Here is a 20,264-nt window from a genome sequence, read left to right on the forward strand (position 1 = left end):
ATCATCTGAGCTAAGCACAATCTAGGGATAAGCCTCTGCCCCACTACGGCTGCCACCCTCCAGGATTATCCTGGAGTCTCCAGGAATTTTAATTAATTAAACTTTAAAGTTTGTCATGGGATGATACCTCCAGGAATATGACCAACCCTAATTGGCAACCTATATCCCATGCAGACAGGACCAGTTCTGATCATGCTCTCTCTGTAACTTGCCTGCCTGGACCATCCCAATCCACTAATAACAGCCATCAGATGAGATGCTTGTTGCTTTCTTATGCTAGCCTAACCATAGCTATCATGAGTGATGTGAGGATTGGGCCCTCTGGGCAGCATCCCACATTGTGGTCACTGCAGAGCCCAATCCCTTCCAGAGCTGTTGGGTGACAGGGGGCTCCCACACAGCTACACCCTTATGCTCCCCTCTGCAACCAGGGAGCTCCAGGGGCTGATTAAGACTGGGCAAAAGGCCATGACTCCACTGTCAGATTTTAAGGCCAGAAAGGACCATTGTGATCTAATCTGACTTTCATAACAGGCCAAAGGACCCCCTAAATTAATTAATTACTGCTTGAAGGCAATATCAGTTGTTGAATTAGAGTACATCTTTTAGGAAAACATCTAGTCTTAATTTTAAAATTTCCAATTAATCCACCACAACCTTGATAAATTGCTTCCATGGTTAATTATCCTGTTAAAAATGTGTAGTTTGTTTTGAGCCTGAATTTCTCTAGCTTCAACTGCCAGTCATTGGATCGTTTTATACCTGTGTCTACTAGCGGAAACCCCTCCCTCTATTATCAAATTTCTGTTTGTGAGAAAGGGTCGCTTTTGACAAATGTTTCGTTTCAACACTTAAATTAAAAGTTGTGTTTTTCAATTTGAAACAATTTTGTTTTGAAATTTTTTAATTTATACTAAAAATGTCTGACCTTTTTAAAAAGGTCAAAATAGAAAACATTTTAGTTGACCCAAGGTGATTTTTTTTTCCCCCACATGATCAGTTTGAGAAAATTTTCAAGATTGACTTTGTCCCATTTTGAGATGGAAAAAGTTTCAAAATCTGAAAAAAACCTCTTGTGGGATGAGAAAGTGATATCTCACCCAGCATAGTGGCTTATGCTTTACTTACAGAAAGTACAGGCCAGAGATAATAGACAGGTTTTAATTCCCCATGTCAGGAATCCTGTCCAGGCCCCATTTCTATCCCTATTATTAATGCATCTTATCCACACTATAAATACTCAAAGACATTTCAGTTCTTCCCAGATGCAGATCTGTCCTGCCCCAGTAGTTCTTGCCAACTCTTCTCTCATCTTCTCAGGCATACGCTGTAAATAGGAGAGTGCACAAGGTTCAGTGCTGAGCTGCACATTCCAGAGTCTCTTCTCTGCCAGAATTGTGCATTCCCAGCTTTGCCAAAGCACGTGGAACCACTCACATGAGGGAGAAGAAATCAGGCTACAAACTATATTCTTATCTAGACACCCATCACTGTACTATCTGTGTGCTTCCCAAAAAAAAGAACTAAGGCAACATGGGGTCCAACAAATGAACAATATTTCTCCCTCCTCCCTCTCCCACTTTTGTGTCTGACTCAGAGGGGGAGAGAAAGAAAGAATGAATGTGGTTCTCTCCACCCTTCTCTCTTTTTTTAGTTGTTGCAAGAATACTAAAGAAATTATGGCTCCTGATAAGGAACATTTTCCTCCATGTCACATACAACAATTTAACAAACTGCAGAATTTCCTCCTGCTTTGATCTGAATTTTAAATGTTTTGTCCTTTAACAAGATAGCTTTTTAAGAGAGTTCATAATCAATTTCAATTTGGCCTGCAGCTTTATGGCCTGTTGACAACCTCAACATGTCTTGGAAGTGAAAGGAAATAATTTGCCAGGAGGCAGACACATTTTTCATGCTGGAAAATGGCTGATTTTATGTTCTATGTTAAGATTTTAAAGTTAATTGCTCTATATGCCTAGTAAGAGCTTAGTAACCTAATCAAAGAAAGTAATCAAAATTACTTTTCGATGGCACTTTGAAACTCTGGTATCCTGGGCATAGGAAGTATATTCTCTGAAACATTTTTTGTTCTTTTAACTCTTGAGATTTTTTTTACTTTACAGTAGGCAGAAAGTGACCTGCATAAACTGAGACTTTTGCTTAACACAATGATTTGCTTATCCTTTTCAAACTCAAGTTCACCCACGAGAAAACAGGCAAAAGCAGAAATAGTGTTGTCAGATAGAACATATCAGGCCTTTTTATAGGCTGGGGGAAGATTTTCAAAGAACAAACTTGCATTCATGTCTTTGAAAGTCTCCTCCATAGTTTATTTCTCCTGTTGTGTGGATTATTCTACAGTTCTGGAGGTCTCATTGCTCTGGTGAAAATTGTAATACAAATAGAAAATGGCCAAGGAGAAGGTTCATTCTTGTGGCATTGATTGTGAGCACAGCCTAGGCCCTGACTATTCAACACCACATAGGTTTCTAGGACCAGTTCCCAGGGCAGGTGTTCTGAAACATTTTTGTACGGTAGACCGCATTTTAATACAGAGATTATCTTGTACATCTCTTCTTTCCCTTCACACTTGTGTGACCTACCTCCCCTCCCATTCACAATAGAATGTCATTACAACAACTGAGACTATTCAGGACTGTTGGTTAATGCCTTGGTCCAACAATGTATTAAAATAAAACTCCTTGAAGTTTATATAATATACCCAGATAGACCCCTTCTTCCCCTCCCCCTGCCAAAAATTATAAACTTTTTACAGTGAATAATGAAAGATATAATGATGGCAAACTTCAAATGTGACTGATTATTTTACTGTCTAATACAGACTGACGGTAGATTGAAATATGGATTTTCCATCAGACTTTGCCTAATTGCTGCTGTGGAGCTATAAAATGTGTATGGTCTTGACATTTGGGTTTGTGCACATCTCTATAATGCAGTCGTGGCTTACCCTGAGCATCATCCCAATTGATGCTTTTTTATTAAGAAAGCTCCCAGAAAAATTTGTGAACTCATTTAAATTACGTGTATTGGAATCACTTCATTCAACACTGAAAAGAAGAGTTTGATCCACCAGGACGGTCACAACTTTATATCCTTAAAATTGTGGATCCTCTTAATCTTTGTTAGAGGATAAATCAGATTCAGTGTGTCATACGTTTAGAAAGGTCTGGTTTACTAATCTGATCTGTTCACTGTTCAGTATTTTTGCTGCCTGATCATTCCTATGTGCACCCATGCTTAGCCTTAGTGACCTGCAGAGAAGGAGTTTGTGGACAGCTAATTGAAAAACAAACGACTGGAACTGCTTACATGGAAAAGTATTGATGCATTTTTAGCTGCTTCTACTATGAAGTATCATGTGGTAACAGGAAGGGAAACATCAATCTGTGACTAGCCAGCTGCCTGTACACCATCACCAAGTGCCCTACAGATCACCATCCAAGGGAATATTGAACTCTGAAGTAAGTCTGATTAAATGTAAACGCCATGTTTGGCAGAGTCCAGCACCAGGCTAGATAAACAAATGATTTAGATGTTGTATTTATATTATCTAAAAAAAAAATGTAATAGAGCTATACATTCTAGCAATGGTGCTGCTTGTGCATTCAAGTAATCCTGTCCCAGGGCTATGCAGTGCTAAATAGCCAAGACTTAAAACAGTGTCAGTAAGAGATCTGATAGAATTTTGCACCAAGCCCACTCAGAGTGGGCAGGCTCCTGTAATGATGCACCACAGATTTGTGCTGGGAATCAGAGTGTGGGGGATAAGGTAAAACAGAAGTGAGTTCTCTAGAACATCTAATTAAACCCGTGAATAAGTTCTTGTATTTCCTTCTCACATTTCCATTCAAACAAACAGCAAAACAGACAGGAAGAGGGAGCATTTTAGTGAACTTTCCTTTTGTTTAAGGAAAATGACAAGAAATATTCAGCATTCTGAAGTGAAACAAGGAGATTAGCTTTAGGCTTGTGCTGGTGAAAGCCTTATGGGCAGGAGGCACTCTTCAGCATTTACTGTGATGTTCAGTGGTGCATAGGAAGAGAAGTAATTGCTTCTACTGGAACAATGAACCCTGCTCATGTTTCTGTTGCCTGCATTTAGTGGCATGTGTTACAGTACATAGTACAACTATAAGAACAGATGTTAAACCCCAGATACATAATTTGAAAGGCAACCTTGTGTTGTAAACTTTAATTACTATGTGGTTGGTAATTAAAGAGTATTGCACCAAGTTGGATACAGTTATGATAATTCACTCCTGAATGCAGTAAGTGTGAGATTGTGTCAGGGGCATTAGGTTTGTATGGAATTTCCTATGTTACAAATGTGATGAAATAGGAAATATCACACATGCTACATCAAAGCAAGTTCACAGATAAAATTAAAAATGCACAACTACAAGGGAGCTGGAAATAAGGATGATTCAGTTACAGAAGTGCTGTCAATAAAATTCTCATTGCACAATTTGGGGCAGATTAAGAATCCAACACGTGCCTCAAGGAACCACGTCTTTTTCAATTTGCCAAAGGGTTGTCAAAAGTGATAAAGTCTATAATCAACTCAGAGGAGAAATGTGGGTTCCCAATGTAGAATAAAAAGTATTGTAAGTGTCTTAGTAACATCCTTTATGGGTTTCATTCCTATAAACAGGAACAGAAGCTACCAAGCACTCAAGCCAGCCTTCTGATTTACTTCAGAATGCTCCATTCCACTTCCAGATGATGTTTGCTAGCAATCTACACAAATTCTTGCAGGGAAATCAGTGGAAAACTGGTATAACTCCCTCAGCCCAACCCCATTACTCCCTCCCCTCAGGCAGAGTCCAAGCATGCAAAAGTTTGGCAACAAAGGCAAAGGTTTCAGAAAGCTAAAGTGAATGAGGAGAGACAGTGGAGATTTTAACCATAACTGTGTAACCAATACTGGAGGTGCAGTGTGAGGAAGCAAGTGCTCAATCCGCTGGACTGAAAAAGATGTGTAAGCAGGGGAATGGTCCTGCTATCCTGGGGAACTTTCCTGGATTATACACCACCTTTGTGGAATTGGCTAGTGAAAGGATCTGAGTCCTTGCTCCCACTCCCTTTACCCAGAGGCCTGCCTGCCCTCAAGGACTCCCCTTCCTCCCTCCCGTGGGGCAGAGTCCTCATAACCCCAACAAGGCCAGGCCCAGGATCCCTGGGGGGGGCTGGACCCCCAGTCTTGTCGTGGTCACTTAGGACAGTGGCTAGGGTGTCCCCACGGTGGGGGGGTCTCTCCGCCCCGGCCACGTCCCTGACCCACTGCTCATTACATAGAGTGGTTCAAAGCAAACACGACTGATTAAACAGCAACCAACAAACAAAATAAGGACAAATGGGCCGGTTACAGGAAACCACGTCACCCCCTCGGTGGGCCGGGGACACACCACCAGCCGCCTCTGGGCTGCAAGGGAAGGTCAGTCCGTCCCTCGCACGTCCCAGGCCCTGGCCGCGCGGCAGGGACGCCGCGGGTGAGTTGCCAGGTGTCCAGTTTTCACCCAAACACCCAGTTGAGAAAGGGCCCTCCCCAGCCCGGTGAAACAGAGCGAGTGGGGGAGGGGGGGAGATGGAGGGGGCGGGGCCTCAGAGAAGGGGCGGGGCCTCGGAGAAGGGGCGGGGCAAGGGTGTTCGGTTTCGTTCGGTCAGAAAGTTGGCAGCCCGGCGGGTCGGACACTTGCTCTGGCCGGAGCCACCCTCAGGCTCTAGGTGGCAGGGCCCTTCCCCCAGTGTTGCCCCCTCCGCCCGTCGGGGTCACGGCCCCCCTCCCGGTCCGGCCTGGGAGACCCCTGGGCTGGTGACCTCTCCCTGCGCTGGGCCCTCGGCCTGGGGTCCCCCCTCGCAGTCCCCAGCTGCTCACCGCACGCGGCTCCGGACGGCCCCGGCCTCGGCCCCGGCCTCAGCGCGGCTCCCCAGGCGCCCCTCCGGCCGGCCGGCGCGGCTCTGCTCCCGGCCCGGCCCGGCCCTCTGGGCTGCTCCTTTCTGGCTCTGCTCCCGGCTCAGCTCGGGCCCCCGCTCCCCTTAGCTCGGCCCTGCGCTGCCTCAGGCAGCTCCAGCGCACACGGAGGACGGGACCCCGGGCTCCTGACTCCCTCATTGGCCCGTCTGCCCTGTCAATCGGGCTGACCTGGAGGTTGGCCCCTCCCCATTGGCCCTGGGGACCATCAGTCTCAGGCTCCTGATTTCCCATTGGCCTTTTCCCATGGTACTGGGAGAGGGCCAACCAAAAAGCCCACTAAGTTTTAGTAAGGGGCCAACAGTCTCCTTACATATGCATGGTAACTGGCTTCAAGTGCAAGTGCAATTGTTCCCTGAATGTAACAAAAAACATTTTAAGTAACCATACACATCTGAGAGCTACTGAGTTGAAATAATCCCTCTTCCTTAGTTCATACTAAGGCTCTCAGCCAAATCATATTTTGTGAAGATCCTGATGAGGATTTTGCTGGCCATCAGGGAGCAGCTTTGTGGATATCTGCAAAACTGTTTTCAATGGATAACCAAGCATTCTCCCACTGTGGAGAAATCTACAAGTGATGATGTCAGTCCTGAGGACCTGGCCTCTAAATGTTAAGTCTGTGAAACCAAATGCATTAATACTTCCTTTAAATGTACAGAGCCTGACTCTCAGTTACACTCAGCCCCCTTTACATGCTTTGGTAAAATTATATTTATACCCACGGAGGTGTGGAGGGACCTGACTAAATGAGAATCAGGCCCATATGTTTTTGAATTGAAAAGGTAAATGTCAACATTTTAGTGATCAGTTTGAGAGAAGAAAAGGAGTACTTGTGGCACCTTAGAGACTAACCAATTTATTTGAGCATAAGCTTTCGTGAGCTACAGCTCACTTCCTCAGATGCATATCGTGGAAACTGCAGCAGGCTTTATATATACACAGAGAATATGAAACAATACCTCCTCCCACCCCACTGTCCTGCTGGTAATAGCTTATCTAAAGTGATCATCAGGTGGGCCATTTCCAGCACAAATCCAGGTTTTCTCACCCTCCACCCCCCCACACAAATTCACTCTCCTGCTGGTGATAGCCCATCCAAAGTGACAACTCTTTACACAATGTGCATGACAATCAAGTTGGGCAAAATCAGTTTGAGAGAAGAATTTGGAATAAATTCTGAAGATTGTGTTGCTGTTCAAGTTATCTTTCTGGGGTCTGGTGCTTAACCCTCTTCCTATGGTTGCTGTCTAGTCTCTCCTCGTCTGCTTGCAGGTTCCACTTTCTAACGGGGGACAGAGGTATTAGCATAACTTGCTTCTGCCAGGCTCCTTTAATGCACATAAAGAGTTAGGATTATTTCCATCACTTTCAAAAGACAGGTCACCCCAATCCCGAGGATTTCCATAGCCGTACCATAGAGTGATCTTCCTGTGACAATGGAGAAAGGTTTATATCTAATACAGCAAAAGAGCTATGAGGAAGAGAATCATATCATACCAAATCTAGGCAGGGCATAGGTGAGCACGGTAACACTACGTATCTGATCTGCTCCATTCTTTGCTGAGTTACTACATTTTAGAGCCCAGCACAGTCAGATGATCAGTGAGAGGTATAGCTGCAGCACTGCAAAACTGTGCAGCAAAACCACCACCAATACTTTACAATTTAAACACCAGGAATAATTTAGCCTACACTGAAAAGCCATATTTCTGGAGGAATATGGTAAAAAACCTCCAGTATTCAGATAGCAGTATCTACCCTGAGCTAAAGTAGATTGAACATTACCTTACAAAATGCTTAACAAAAACAAAAAACCCTTGATGACAGCAAGAGGTTCCTGACTTTCCAAGTATTTTGTAGGATGCATTCAATCTCTACAAACTACTGAAACCAAACAAATAATAAAAAGCCTACAAATATTGCTACCAGGAACTTCTGTTGCCAATTGTAGATTTATAAGGATATTGAGGATGACAGTTAGTCCAAGCCCTTATAAATAGGGTAACATTTCCTGTTTGTAAGCAGAAGTTGCTCAGCAGTCTGATTCTCATATACACAAAGGCCCCTTTATGTTGCCTTGTAGCGGGCATAAATGTAAAAGTAGCCTCAGTGTAAATGAGGATTGGGCCCCCTCTAAGGAGCATTTCATCTGATCCTTCGGAGTAAGTTGATGTGGGATCAGCAGAGCTGGACAGAAACTCCCCAAAACCCTTCCTGAAGTCTTTGGGCTGGATGCTGAACACTGACCGTCAGGCAGCAGGGCTCATCATCTGTGTACATTATTCATATTAGTATAATCTCACCCCATAACATAACAGTCACAGTTTGCACCCCCTCTGCACCTGTGTAAATCAGTGTTTCTCAGACCCCAACAATTGTAGTTGGAGTTCTGATTCAGAGTCAACCCCTTTTCAAGTTCCTCCTAACGTTCTTGGTGGGTGAGAAACCCTCTTGCCATGAAAGGCTTGCAGCTGCTCCTTTCCCTCAAGCTCAGACATGGTACAGAAAGAACTCCCACACCACACTGGGTCCACTCCCAAGAGCCCAGAAGCTAAGATATGAACTCAGTTCAAACTTTCCTTACTCCCTGGAAGCATTAGCTGGTATTCTGGGCAGCACCTCCTTGCCTCTGTGTGGCCTGACACTTTCACATGGTATTGGGGTTTCCACCGATGAAGACAGTGGGGCTGAGTATTTCTGGCCTGACCGGATTCACTGTCAGGTTCTTGTTACATCCCAACGGAAGTCAAGAATCTTTCTGAATGAAGTTTTCACTGTGAAAATGGAGATGTTTAGTGACTTATCGCCTGACTGTGTGGTTCCTGCCATGCGTAGAACACCACAGTTGTACATGACATTGTGTGCTGGTGACAAGGAGAACAAATGAGTCCCTCCAGCAAAGACTCTGTAGCCTAAAAGCACCAGAAAACAGGGGAGTGCGGGACAGGAGGAGATTGGTCAGCAGAGCAGGAACTCTTCACAGAAGAGAGGTGTTTCAGTGTGTGTGAAAGGAGGCGGGAGCTTGGCCAACATTAAAGGAGAGGCTTCCCCAAACGTTGTGGGTGGGCATGGAGGGAAGTACAGAGGCTGGAGCCGAAGGGAGTTTGTCAGCGGAGATACTTGGACAGAGCACAGGAAGCCTGAATGCAGCAGTCCAAGAAATGGGAACAGAGTCAGGGGAGGAGCCAGGTGGTGTAGGTGGGGCAGGGCTCTTTAGGGTCTGGAGGATTGTTTTAAATGTTCCTAGACGTAAATTTCATACTGGAAAGTAACTGTCATGCCTATTGAGTGTGCTGCTCAATGAACTGGACAGCTCTCACAGCCATGTGGACCTTCAGTGTAAGGACTAGACTGCCTTTTAGGCTGGGGAGCTGCAGCTCTGTACTGCCCCAGAAGAATCACTGGGATACCCAATGTCTCCCAGAGTTCCCCAGTGTGAAGTTGTGTTTGTGCTGCTACATCCCTTGGGGGCATGCAGCCTTCTTCCTTCACTGGTTTGTGCGGGGGTGGAGGGGCAACGTGGAGTGACATCCCTGCTCCTTTGGGTGCCATACATCCCAGCAAACAAGTAGAGCAGTCCTGAGGGTAGGGTGACCAGATAGCACGTGCAAAAAAAAAAAAATGAAAATCAGAGTGAGAGTGGGGGTAATAGGCGCCTATACAAGACAAAGCTCCAAATATCAGAACTGTTCCTATAAAATCAGGACATCTGGTCACCCTATCTAGGGGGTCACTAGGGAAGAGGGTCTGCCATCTAGCTTGGCCCTGCAATGGATGATGCAGATTGGGGAAAGAATTACCCTTTCTTACTCCCACATCTAGCACCAGAGTAAGGGCCATGTAGAATCTGTTCATTTGCATGGAGCACCCATGGGGAAAAATTAGCGGGTGCTCAGCTCCCACCAGCAGCCAAGTTCCCCTGCCTTGCCTCCTCCCAAGCACGCCTCCCTCCTCCTCCCAGTGCTTCCCTCCGGGACACACACCTCCTTACAGCTGTTTGGCGGTGCTTAGGACTTTCCCAGAGGGAGGGGGACATGGTGTGCTCAGGGGTGGAGGCAGAGAAGGGGTGGGGACTTGGGGGAAGGGGGTGGAAAGGGGGCAAGGCCAGGGGCGGGAAGTTGGTGCCGATGAGCACCCAGCAGGGAGAGGGGAAGTCAGTGCTGATGAGGGCAAAGTGGAAAAAATGCAAGAACAGTAAATATAAGAGTGCCAAGTAACAGCATCAGCTGCACAAACATCCTGCAGATTTACACAGATAGGAATGACAGTGGTGTACTCGGCTGATAATTAATCAAAAACAAAGGAGCAATGTAAAGACAGTCCAGGATAGAATACAGACAGAAAATATGAGGTATGAGGCTTTAAAAAAAAATTTAAAAAGGTCTTCAGATTTATGCAAATACCACATCTTCATGGTAGCAAAAACATGCAAACTACAAAGTCACAGAAAGCATGAATTCTGGGAACACCCCACTATGTGCAATGTGCCCCGGTCTACCGAGAGAGCACTTCAGTGGGTCCGCTTGTATACTGCAAGCGGAGAACTCAAAGCTGGACTTTTTTTGCTCGTTTTCTTTCTGATGATGTCCAGAAGAGCCAAAGTATCAGTACAAATTGCTTTTATTATCTGATGTTTTTCTTGGTGAACTACCCAATATGGCAGGAGAGCCTTGTTCTCATGAGGAACTGCTTGTGGCTCCAGAGAATGTTACAATTGTAATACAGATTATACTGTATTCTGGTAGCATTTCCAAGATTGTCGTTTTCTTGTGGGTAATTCAGCTATAATCCCTCTTAGGGATTCACAACTGGTCATTTCAAAATTGCATGAGATTTAAATGGGGCTTGTTTGTGCAGAGACAGGGAACATGAGACTTTCATTTATTTGACAATTTATTTGGAGGTCACCAAAAACCAACATGAAATCCCTAAAAATTACCTTTTTCCCTGGATTAAACTGAAGCAATAGAATCTTAATTTTCTAAAAGAAAATGTTATCACAGGTACCAGATGGAGTAATTGCTTTGAGTATTCTGATGCATGGTTGCTTTGAAATTATTGGGATATTTATATTTAAAAAGTAACAAGAAAAATGGTATTGGGTCTCTATTCCTGTACAATCGCTAGAATGGACTCAAGCTTCACATCAAGAATAGGCACAAGCATGCATGTTAGGTCCCTATATGTCACCTTTTGTAGAGCAGTGTGCTTTTTATGTTCCCCATTGCATATGTAGGGTTGGTCAGTTGGAACCAATACACTTGCATAGGATTTCCTGGATGTAAACGAGAGCACAGAATTCAACCTACTAGTGATGGGTCCAAATTATTTGGGATTTGATATAAGTTAAATGAGTTGGTTTGGGGTTTTATTTGCTTTTTCATTCTTCTACTCAAATTAAAATATTTTATCACCTGAATTAAAGCAATATTTAAGAACTATATTCCAGGTTCAGTTTGTTTAACTCATTACACCCAGTGGTACCTGGTCATCTGCAGAACTCATGTTCCAAACAATATTTTCCACATTTATAGAGCATTTCAAAGCCCTTTGAAATATTAACAAAGGCTTTGTTGATTTAAGTTAGATCATTAACATTTAAATTTTACATTAAAATATCATGCCTAAAGCTCATGTGGATTTGTAATACAGTGAGTCACACAAAACCATAAAACCCTGAAATAAAAAGCATACAACCCAGAGAGTCAACAATACTGCAGTGGGATGCTATTGGCTGTTTCATACATCAAGTGCACTGGAAGGTGAGGTAGTACATCTCTGAAGCATTCATGAGTATTTTTTGTTACCTTTTTCAAATTAGGAGGTTATTTTTCAGGGCTGTAACGTGAGTGAACAAAGAGGGAATTCATTTGCTAAGAACAAGAAGCCCCCCCAATGTCTCATTTGGGAAACAGATCTCTCATTTAGAAATAGGAAAGAATCTCCTTGAAGTAAAGAAAAGCAAGGGAGCGTATCTAGTGACTAGAGAAGCAAACTGCTAGACAGGATTCCTAGGTTACATTCTGGACTCTGCCACTGACTTGCCACAAATAATTCCTACTGGTACCTCATATGTCTGTTGTGAGGCCTAATTAATTATTGTTTATAAAATAATTTGAGATCTTTGAACAACATTTCTGTAAATGCAACTAATATTCTATTTAAGTATTAACAGTATTTCTGTAGGTTTTAGAAAGCCTTGTATCAGCAGAGCAGCATCTTCCTCTTGCAGGGTACAGGCTTATTTGGGGATCTCTTCTATTCAAGTTTTTAATCCCTTTTCATGAACAAATCGGTTTCGTCTTTCACATCTTGGCATCATTTCCAATACAATTTCATTGTTTTTGATTTCATCATAAGGATTTTATGATCTTCATCTAGCTTCTGGTTTTGTAGGGCCTACTACATTGCAAACTCTGATCTCTGTTCACTGCTGATCTATTTTCCTTCTCTGAATTCCCAATTACAAACAAGTGTAATAATGTTCACATGGAATAGAATTCCCATCCTGTTGAAAAACTTCTGTGGCTTTTACAAAATGTAAAAGCCACATGAAAGTTTGAGAGAGACTTTGGTAGGAGGTAAAAATTCCTTGTTTGGATAAAGAGTGAATGGAGAATGAAGAATTGAAACAAACAAAAAAATATCAATACCATGAGGATTACGTCAGCATTTCCTGGAGGTTGTGTATTTGAAGAATGTTTTTCTAAAATAAAGTTTTGGAGAAATTTTACAATGATGGAATCTGTTTGCCCAAGAGATTCTGATCATGACTTATTTGTAGAACTGGGCAAAAATTTTTGGACAAATAGTTTATTTGCCAAAAAATGCATTTTGGTCAACTTGAAACTAGTCACAAATTTGGCAGACATTCACCAAATAGTTTAGGACAAAAGCAATTTTCAATCTAGATTCACAAGGAGACTTAACAGGAGGGTTGAAGGTTGTGGTGTTCATGCTCCTCCCGTCCCTGATAACCTCAAATAGTCACTGAGGCAGAGACAATTACTCTAAGCCTGATGGTTAAGACACTCACTGGAGGAGGGGCATGTGGGGGGGAGAAAAGTTTCTGAATCCCCCTGCTCCAATTAATATTTATATAAAGTTGAACAGCTTCAACTGGAGAGAGCGAGCTGCCTCAGAATACTCAATAGCCTGGGGATTGGAGCATTCACCTCGGACAGGGGAGACCTGGGTCGACGTTGTTGCAGAGGAGGAGTTTGAACCCATGTCTCTCACATCACAGGTAAGGATATGGCTATATGTGCAGATGTAGAGCGCTTTGAGTTAAACCAGCCTTCGCAGAGCATAGTAGGGAAAGCACTACAATCTGTCCACACTGACAGCTACAAACGCACTGGCGTGGCCACATTAGCAGCTCTTGCAAAGGCCACAGAGAGCAGTGCATTGTGGTAGCTATCCCAGCATGCAAGTGGCTGCAACGTACTTTTCAAATGGGGGAGGGGGGTGGAGTGTGACAGGGAGTGTGTTGTGTGTGGGGGGTGGGGAGAGAGAGGGTTTTTTTCAGACAGCAGCAGACCCCCCCCCCCACACACACACAGCATTCCACAGTAATGGTTGCTTTGTCTCAGAGCAGATAAGCATGCCGGATGTCAGAAACGGAACTTTGAAAGGGCATAACCGCATTCCTACAGTGAGTTCAAAACAATGAGAAGAGTGGCCACTTGACTTAAGGGGATTATGGGATGTTTCCAGAGGCTGATCAGAGCGCAGTAATGCAACACCTCGTTCACACTGACGCCCAGGCATTGCAGCCAAGGCGCAACAAGCGTTAATCTTTTTGCTGAGGTGGAGTACCAGGAGTGCTCTAGCCGTGGAGTCAGAGTGCTCTATGTGCCTTGCCAGTGTGGACGGGTAGTGAGCTAGGGCGCCCAGGGCTGCTTTAATGTGCTCTAACTCGCACGTATAACCAAGCCGCAAGTTCCCAAACCACTGGGCCAAAGGTTGGGGGGGCGGGGGGCCAGCACAAACTCCTCCTCCTCTGGCCAGTTTGTGAATTTAGCCATTGAAAATGCTCAGAAACAAACATTTTGTTTGATCCAAAACTGACTTTTTCAATTGAGTGAAAATTCTGAAAAGTTTCAGATTCTGTTCAGGTCAAACAGAGTTTTCCTGATTTTTCAGAACTGCTACCGAAGCAAAAAGTCAGTTAGTTATTCACCCAGGTCTACTTCCCAGTTTTAATTTTATACAACACTTCTGTGCTTCCATGTTACATGCTACACAAGGTATGACTGATCTCAGGCGGTAACAGATTTTTAGAGATCTCCCTATGCACTGCAGTATAAACGGACATCTTTTTTACTGTGAACAAAAAGTGAATATTATGATGCTATTCCTGTGCCTAAAGTGGTAGCTGCATGGCAGCCCAGCACCCTGGCTCTGGATTGGGGTGGGGAGGAGAGGGAGTGAATTTCACTTGCCATCCACCCCAAATAGGAAGGCTTCACATTCATGGAGTGAATTTCACCCTGAGCCCTCAGCTGTGATTTTCTGGTCAGACAGTGGCCGAGGCCTCTGTGTGAGGGTTTAGCCTCTTACAGTCAGTGCCTTGTGCCAGTGAGTTAGGATTTATGAAACCCAAAAGTCCAATAAAACACTCATATACAGACTGAAGTCTGCAGTGGAAGATTCCAAGCTAGTCATCATGTGTCAATCATTAGCTTTAGGTTACTATTATCATCATCATTATACAACTACATGCTCAGCTAATGCTTTGCAGCCAGAGTTTTGGGCATGTTCGGCCTGATTCACCAGTCCATCATACGAGTAAACCTTTTGAGTCCATTGACTTACTGAAAATTAGGGCCCTTGTGTCTTGAGCCTCACACACAATTCCTCTGATAATTTGTCCTGTCCGTTATTTTCAGAGAAACTTCCCACCAGTCTCATGAGTGACTATTAACTAATTTTTTCCTTCACTGTGTATAAAGGCCCTTTGGCATGACATGGCTAATTTTAGTAACATTTGTTCTTTGTAAGCCATTTTGTCTTAGTTATCTAAATTAGATAATTGTATCTGTCAGGGCAACTTTGTGTGCTTTATCACCTTGCTAACCATTAGGATTGACAGTGACAGTTCCGTCCCAGTCGAAACCCTTAACTGGGGAAGCATTCTAAAGGTCATGTGTTGTTACTAAAAGGAAATCAGTTCTCTAGACATTTGTTGGTGATTAGAAATACTCTTGAGTACGTGCTCTAGATTGGGAGAAACTGTAGAGAGCCCTGATCCCAAAGACACCCATAAATATGAGGGTATTCTCATACATCTTCACATTCTCCCACCAGAATTCCATAGCCTGTATTTGTGAGAGCCAACAATAGCAGTGAGTGCAACGAGATGGCTAGCATGGTCTTCCTTAACCCCATGAAGCAGACAGCGACCTCACTGACCATCAGACAGACAGCTGATAGTACCTGTTTGATCATCACTGTCTGGGCTGGATTTGAACCCGAAGTCTAGAAGTAGATCTGCTGCCCATCCTTCTACAACTGTGCAGAATAATACTGCAGCATAGGAAGGGACACTGCAATGTATTATTCCCAAAGGTATCACCTTCCTGTGGAAGCACTCATGGAACATTACAGCATTGGAGGCATTTTGGTAAGAAGGGCTGTATATGTGCAGCTAGAGACAAGTAGTATCCCACAGGCACTGTAATACATGCACTAGATCAGGTGTGGCCAAACGGTGGCTTGTGAGCTGCATGCAGCTCTTTGCAGTTAAAGTGCAGTTCGTGGAGTAAGTAAGCTCCCCCTCCCCCACATTGTCCACCTACCAGACTGGGTTGGGAGAGCTTGAGGCTTCTGTCCTGCGGAGAGGTGGTGGAACCAGGGGGCTTTTGCAGGGAGGGGTCCCAGGGCTTTAGCCCCCTGCCCCAGCATGCACTGTCCCACAGGGCAGGTTGTGCGGGTCTTGTGGCTCTCAAACTTCTGAGGGTTATCATAGGCAGCTTAGAGGGCCAGAAAGTTTGGCCACCCCTGCACTAGATGGTAACTTGCTGATAACATAACAGTCTAAGAAATGAGCTCATTAGAGTTCCCTTTTTTTACACTTTGCTTGATCTTACCTTGGTTGAGTAAGACCCAGTCATGATGCTGTTCTTATTCAGCATGATTCCATGCTTCCCCAGACCTTCCAGCTTTTCAATGTTTGAAGTTACATTTTATCACTGTAATTTACACACATTGGTAATAAGGGGAGGATGGCAACAAGCATGCTTATCTCCTATACAAATATTTTAACAAAGTCAGAGTCAAAAGTGAGGAGAATTTCTGAGATGCACATTTCCTAGTGGTTTTCACTGGTGTTGGGTACTATTAAGCAAAAACTGGATGACTGTGGAATGTAATGTTACTGGGGTTTTACTTTTATATCTGGGAGAGGCCAAACTGCTCTGTTTGAGGATAAACAGGGAATTTTCCTTTTCTCCTACAATGGGGGGCCTAATTCTGATCTCACTTGCATTGATGTAAATCAGGAGTAACACCATTAAAGTTGGTGGAATGATATGGATGTAAAAATGGTATGAAAGCAGGATCAGGGCAAAAAAGGTTTCTTAAACTTGCATCATGACAACTTAAAATGTTTGTTACCCCCACTCTGTGGCCTGCTCCTGGCTCTAACCAGCTATGTCACTCTGGAGCCCACTGCCAGAATTACTAGTGACAATCAGATATATATTGTTGAGGTCTGACTGTACAGTGAATGGGTAGTAGGTACCGGGACAGAGTCATTACTCCAGCTCCCTTCAGGCAACAGGTCATTTACAAACCTACCTCCATTTATTCACCTCCAACTCCAGCTTAGAGCCTCTATTCCAGCTTTCACCCCTCTTCTGTGAAATGACTCAGGGGCTCTGACAACCTCTTCCCAGTCAAACCCCAGGGCCTACACCCATCCACTCAAATGGCTTCAACTATTACCTCATTGCTGGTGACTCTCAAACCAGCTTTTCCCTCTGGGCTGGTGTCCCTCTGCCCAGTGCTATATTTCAGCAAGGTCTCATCCTGGCATCACCACTTGGATAGCTTGCCAATGACTCTAGTTTAATATGGCTAAACTTGAACTCCTTATTTTTCCCCTTAAACCTTCCCATCTTGTCACTGTTGCTCCCACATCCTCTTGGCTGTTCAAGCTTACAATTGGGGGATCGGCTTTGATTCTGCCTTCTTAATCTGCCAAAACATCCAGGTCATGTCCAAATTCTCCATAGCCTATCAAAAATACATCCCTTCCTCTGTCCTGACAGCTAGGGTGGTTGTCCATGTCCTCCCACCTTGATTACTAAAGCATCCTCCTCTCTAGTCTCCCTGATGGCCATATCAGATCCCACCAGTCCATCAAAATGCAGCTCCAATTTACCCTTCTGCCAGTTACTCCTACCATGTCAAGCCCTCCCACTCTGAGCCCGAACATGGGCTTCCCATGCTAAACACATATTCTCACCATCAGAGCCCTGCACAGCTCCACTCTGGCCTCCCTCCCTCATCTCATTTATCACTTTCGCCCCATGGATGCAAGTCACGCTACCCTGCTTGTCCCCTTTTCTCCCCACCTATCTCTACTGAGACACCACCCTCTAGTAATTCCGAGCCTTCCTAAGTGTTTGAAGATGCCCAAATGAAGTGATCCAGCAACAATGACAGTGAAGACTCACCTCCCAGTTATACCTCCCTTTAGGATTCCAGACTTTTGCCCGTCTGCCTTTTTTGTTTGTGAGCATTTCTGGGCAGCACCTGGTGTCACTGTGTCAGGTGCAGGGCCAAGAACTGTCAATACTTTACAAATCATCCGGTAGCAATAATTAGGCACGCTTCATCACTAGAGAGCAAAACAATCCCTTTCGCACACTGAGGCACAGCGTTCTACTCAAATGTTTTGGGTAGGCTATTAGTCTTTCAGGATGTTGAATAACTATTACACTCTGTTATTGTGATGTTGGCTTCATTCTATATCCTATAATCAGAACTCATATTACTGCTTCAGATTATAAACCTAGTAAAGCTTGACCAGCTGAACTCATTGCAGAGTGGCATAAGAAAACATCCTACTGCAGAGGCAAAAATAAGGTAGACCTTCCTACAAACCTTGAGGAAAGGATTGCAGAAGTTTCAGTAAGAGCTCTCGGGAGGATAAAGGAGAAATTCCCTTGCACATACAGTGTTCTACATGCCCTCCCCCATCTACCCCAACAGGAGAATGAAAAGCAAATGCCAATTCTACTTCTAGCTGTTCTCATATGAGTAAAACAATGAAAAATCAATACCTGTGTCTTGTTACCTTGAGATGTGCCAGGGGTCAGGGGAAGAGCAGCAGATATAGTGGTCAGAGCCAGGGTTCACAGTCAGGCCAGCTCAGAGGCAAGAGGCAAACCCGAGATCAAAACCACAAGTCAGATGCCAGGAGCCAAGTCAGGTCAGGGCACCAGGAAGTCCAACTGGGGGAAGCAGGCAGCACAAGGCACGCGGTCCGGAGTAGGTAACTGCCAGTTGTTCAGAAAGCTTCCTGTGCCTGTTGCTGGTTTCAGTAGGGGCAGCAGGCCAATCGGCTGCTCTGGGACTCCGCCAATGGGATGTCATGGGGTGGAGCCTCAAACTGGGGCTGGGCTTCATGGGTCCTGGGTCAGCAGCTCTTAGCAAGCTGCCAGGTGGAAGGCTGGAGCATGGCTGTGCCTGTAAACCCCATGGACCTGGGTTTGAGGCCTGTGGGTTATGACACCAGGTACCATCTTTCAATTTAAACATTGCAAGGAAAAATTCATGCATACATTTACCCCAGTTTTCTTCATCTGGCTCATCCATGTTCTCCTTGTGGGACTGGCTAGACTATGGTGGAGTCTCAAACAGGTTGTGGCTCACAGCATGACTACTGTGTCCTCCTCCTCACTGTTCATAGCAGGGGGTCTCTGACTCAGGCTCCTCGGAGGTTTCCACCTTGGTCTGTGGGTGCTGGTGGTTTCTCCACCGAGTATGGCATGCAGCTTGTTGTAGAAGCAGCAGCTCCCCAGCAGACCACCAGACCTATTGTTGGTCTCCCGGCCTTGTGATGTGCCTTGCGAAGCTCCTTCACTTTCATTTGGCACTACTACTGCTGATCTCTGTTGTACCCCTGTGCCTGCGTCTCCTGCGTAATCTCTTCATATACGCCCATGTTTCTATGGCCGGTCCTTAGTTGTGCTTGCAAAGCCTCTTCTTCCCATGGGCCCAGGAAATCCAAACCTCCTGTCTGCTCCAAACAGGAGTGTGTCTAGTGCATGGAGCTGACACGGTCATTTGGGCAGTAGCGCACAACAGAGGTGAGCTGCTAGATGTGCTCGCCAAGATGAGCTATCAGGAAAAGGCATTTCAAAAACACGCAAGAGGGTTTTAAAGTGTGGGGGATGGCTTCTGGTCTCTGTGACCCCTGAACAATGGAGTTTACAGTTGTGACCAAAGTGGTCACAGAATTGTTGGACAACTCCTGGAGGATTGTTAGGGTTGACACAGGTTACACACCTTTCTACACTTGCACTGCATCATCCTCTGTAGGTCAACCAGGGCTCCATGCCATTCAGGGAGGTGGCTTTACTGTGTTGCTGTAATGGGATACTTACATTGCCCGGTGACAAATTTGAATGTAGATTCATGCACAAATAGGTCAACGCAAGTCTACTTATGTCCACCTAACTTTGTAGTAGACCAGGCCTTGCTCTTTTACCTTTGCTCTAGGGAGCATGACTAGTGCAGTTCCAGGTTTACTTGGTCCTGCCTTAGCATAGGGGGCGGGGCTTGATGGCTTCTTCAGGGCCCTTCTAGCTCTATATTTCTATGATTTTATGACTCAGTGGTGACTAGGAGTTTGAGAAGTACACTTTACATTTGGAGACATACACATCAGTTAATAAATTCAAGGCACATCTGAATTTTTCTAATCATTAAGACACGCTTGAATCACTTGTGTTTTTTATTTAAGTATTCATTCATTTTTACCCGGCCCCCAAATCTGCCATCCTCCTTAAAGTATTGTTTCAGAAATGACACAAACAGGCATTCCAAATAGTGTCATGCATAAGACTAGAACATAACCCATGTGGCTGGGTTTATTTTTCTGTAGAATGGAATTTTACTGTTACTTTTGATTGGGATATTAGTTATATTTTCCCTTGTAATGCAGGAGATCTGTTTTTACTGCACGACTGTGATAATGTGCATGCCAGCAGGCTGAATTCTGTTTTCTCTACCAACATATCTACACCAGAAAAGAGCC

The 20,264-nt window shown here is 44.5% G+C and overlaps 1 protein-coding gene across 3 annotated transcripts in view; it reads left to right on the forward strand.

Moving 5' to 3' along the window:
• Positions 1-20,264, forward strand: part of NGF (nerve growth factor) — a 48,519-nt gene that overhangs the window by 18,275 nt on the left and 9,980 nt on the right. The window contains exon 1 of one of the 3 annotated variants that reach the window (XM_073319533.1): positions 3,376-3,482. The exons of the other annotated variants lie outside the window; for them this stretch is intronic. The gene's annotated coding sequence lies outside the window, so the exon portion shown is untranslated. Of the gene's footprint in view, positions 1-3,375; positions 3,483-20,264 lie in introns of those variants that run through there. 3 annotated transcript variants of the gene reach the window in all.

This window comes from Lepidochelys kempii, chromosome 21, assembly GCF_965140285.1.
Source record: "Lepidochelys kempii isolate rLepKem1 chromosome 21, rLepKem1.hap1, whole genome shotgun sequence".
NCBI classification, from domain to species: Eukaryota; Metazoa; Chordata; order Testudines; family Cheloniidae; genus Lepidochelys; species Lepidochelys kempii.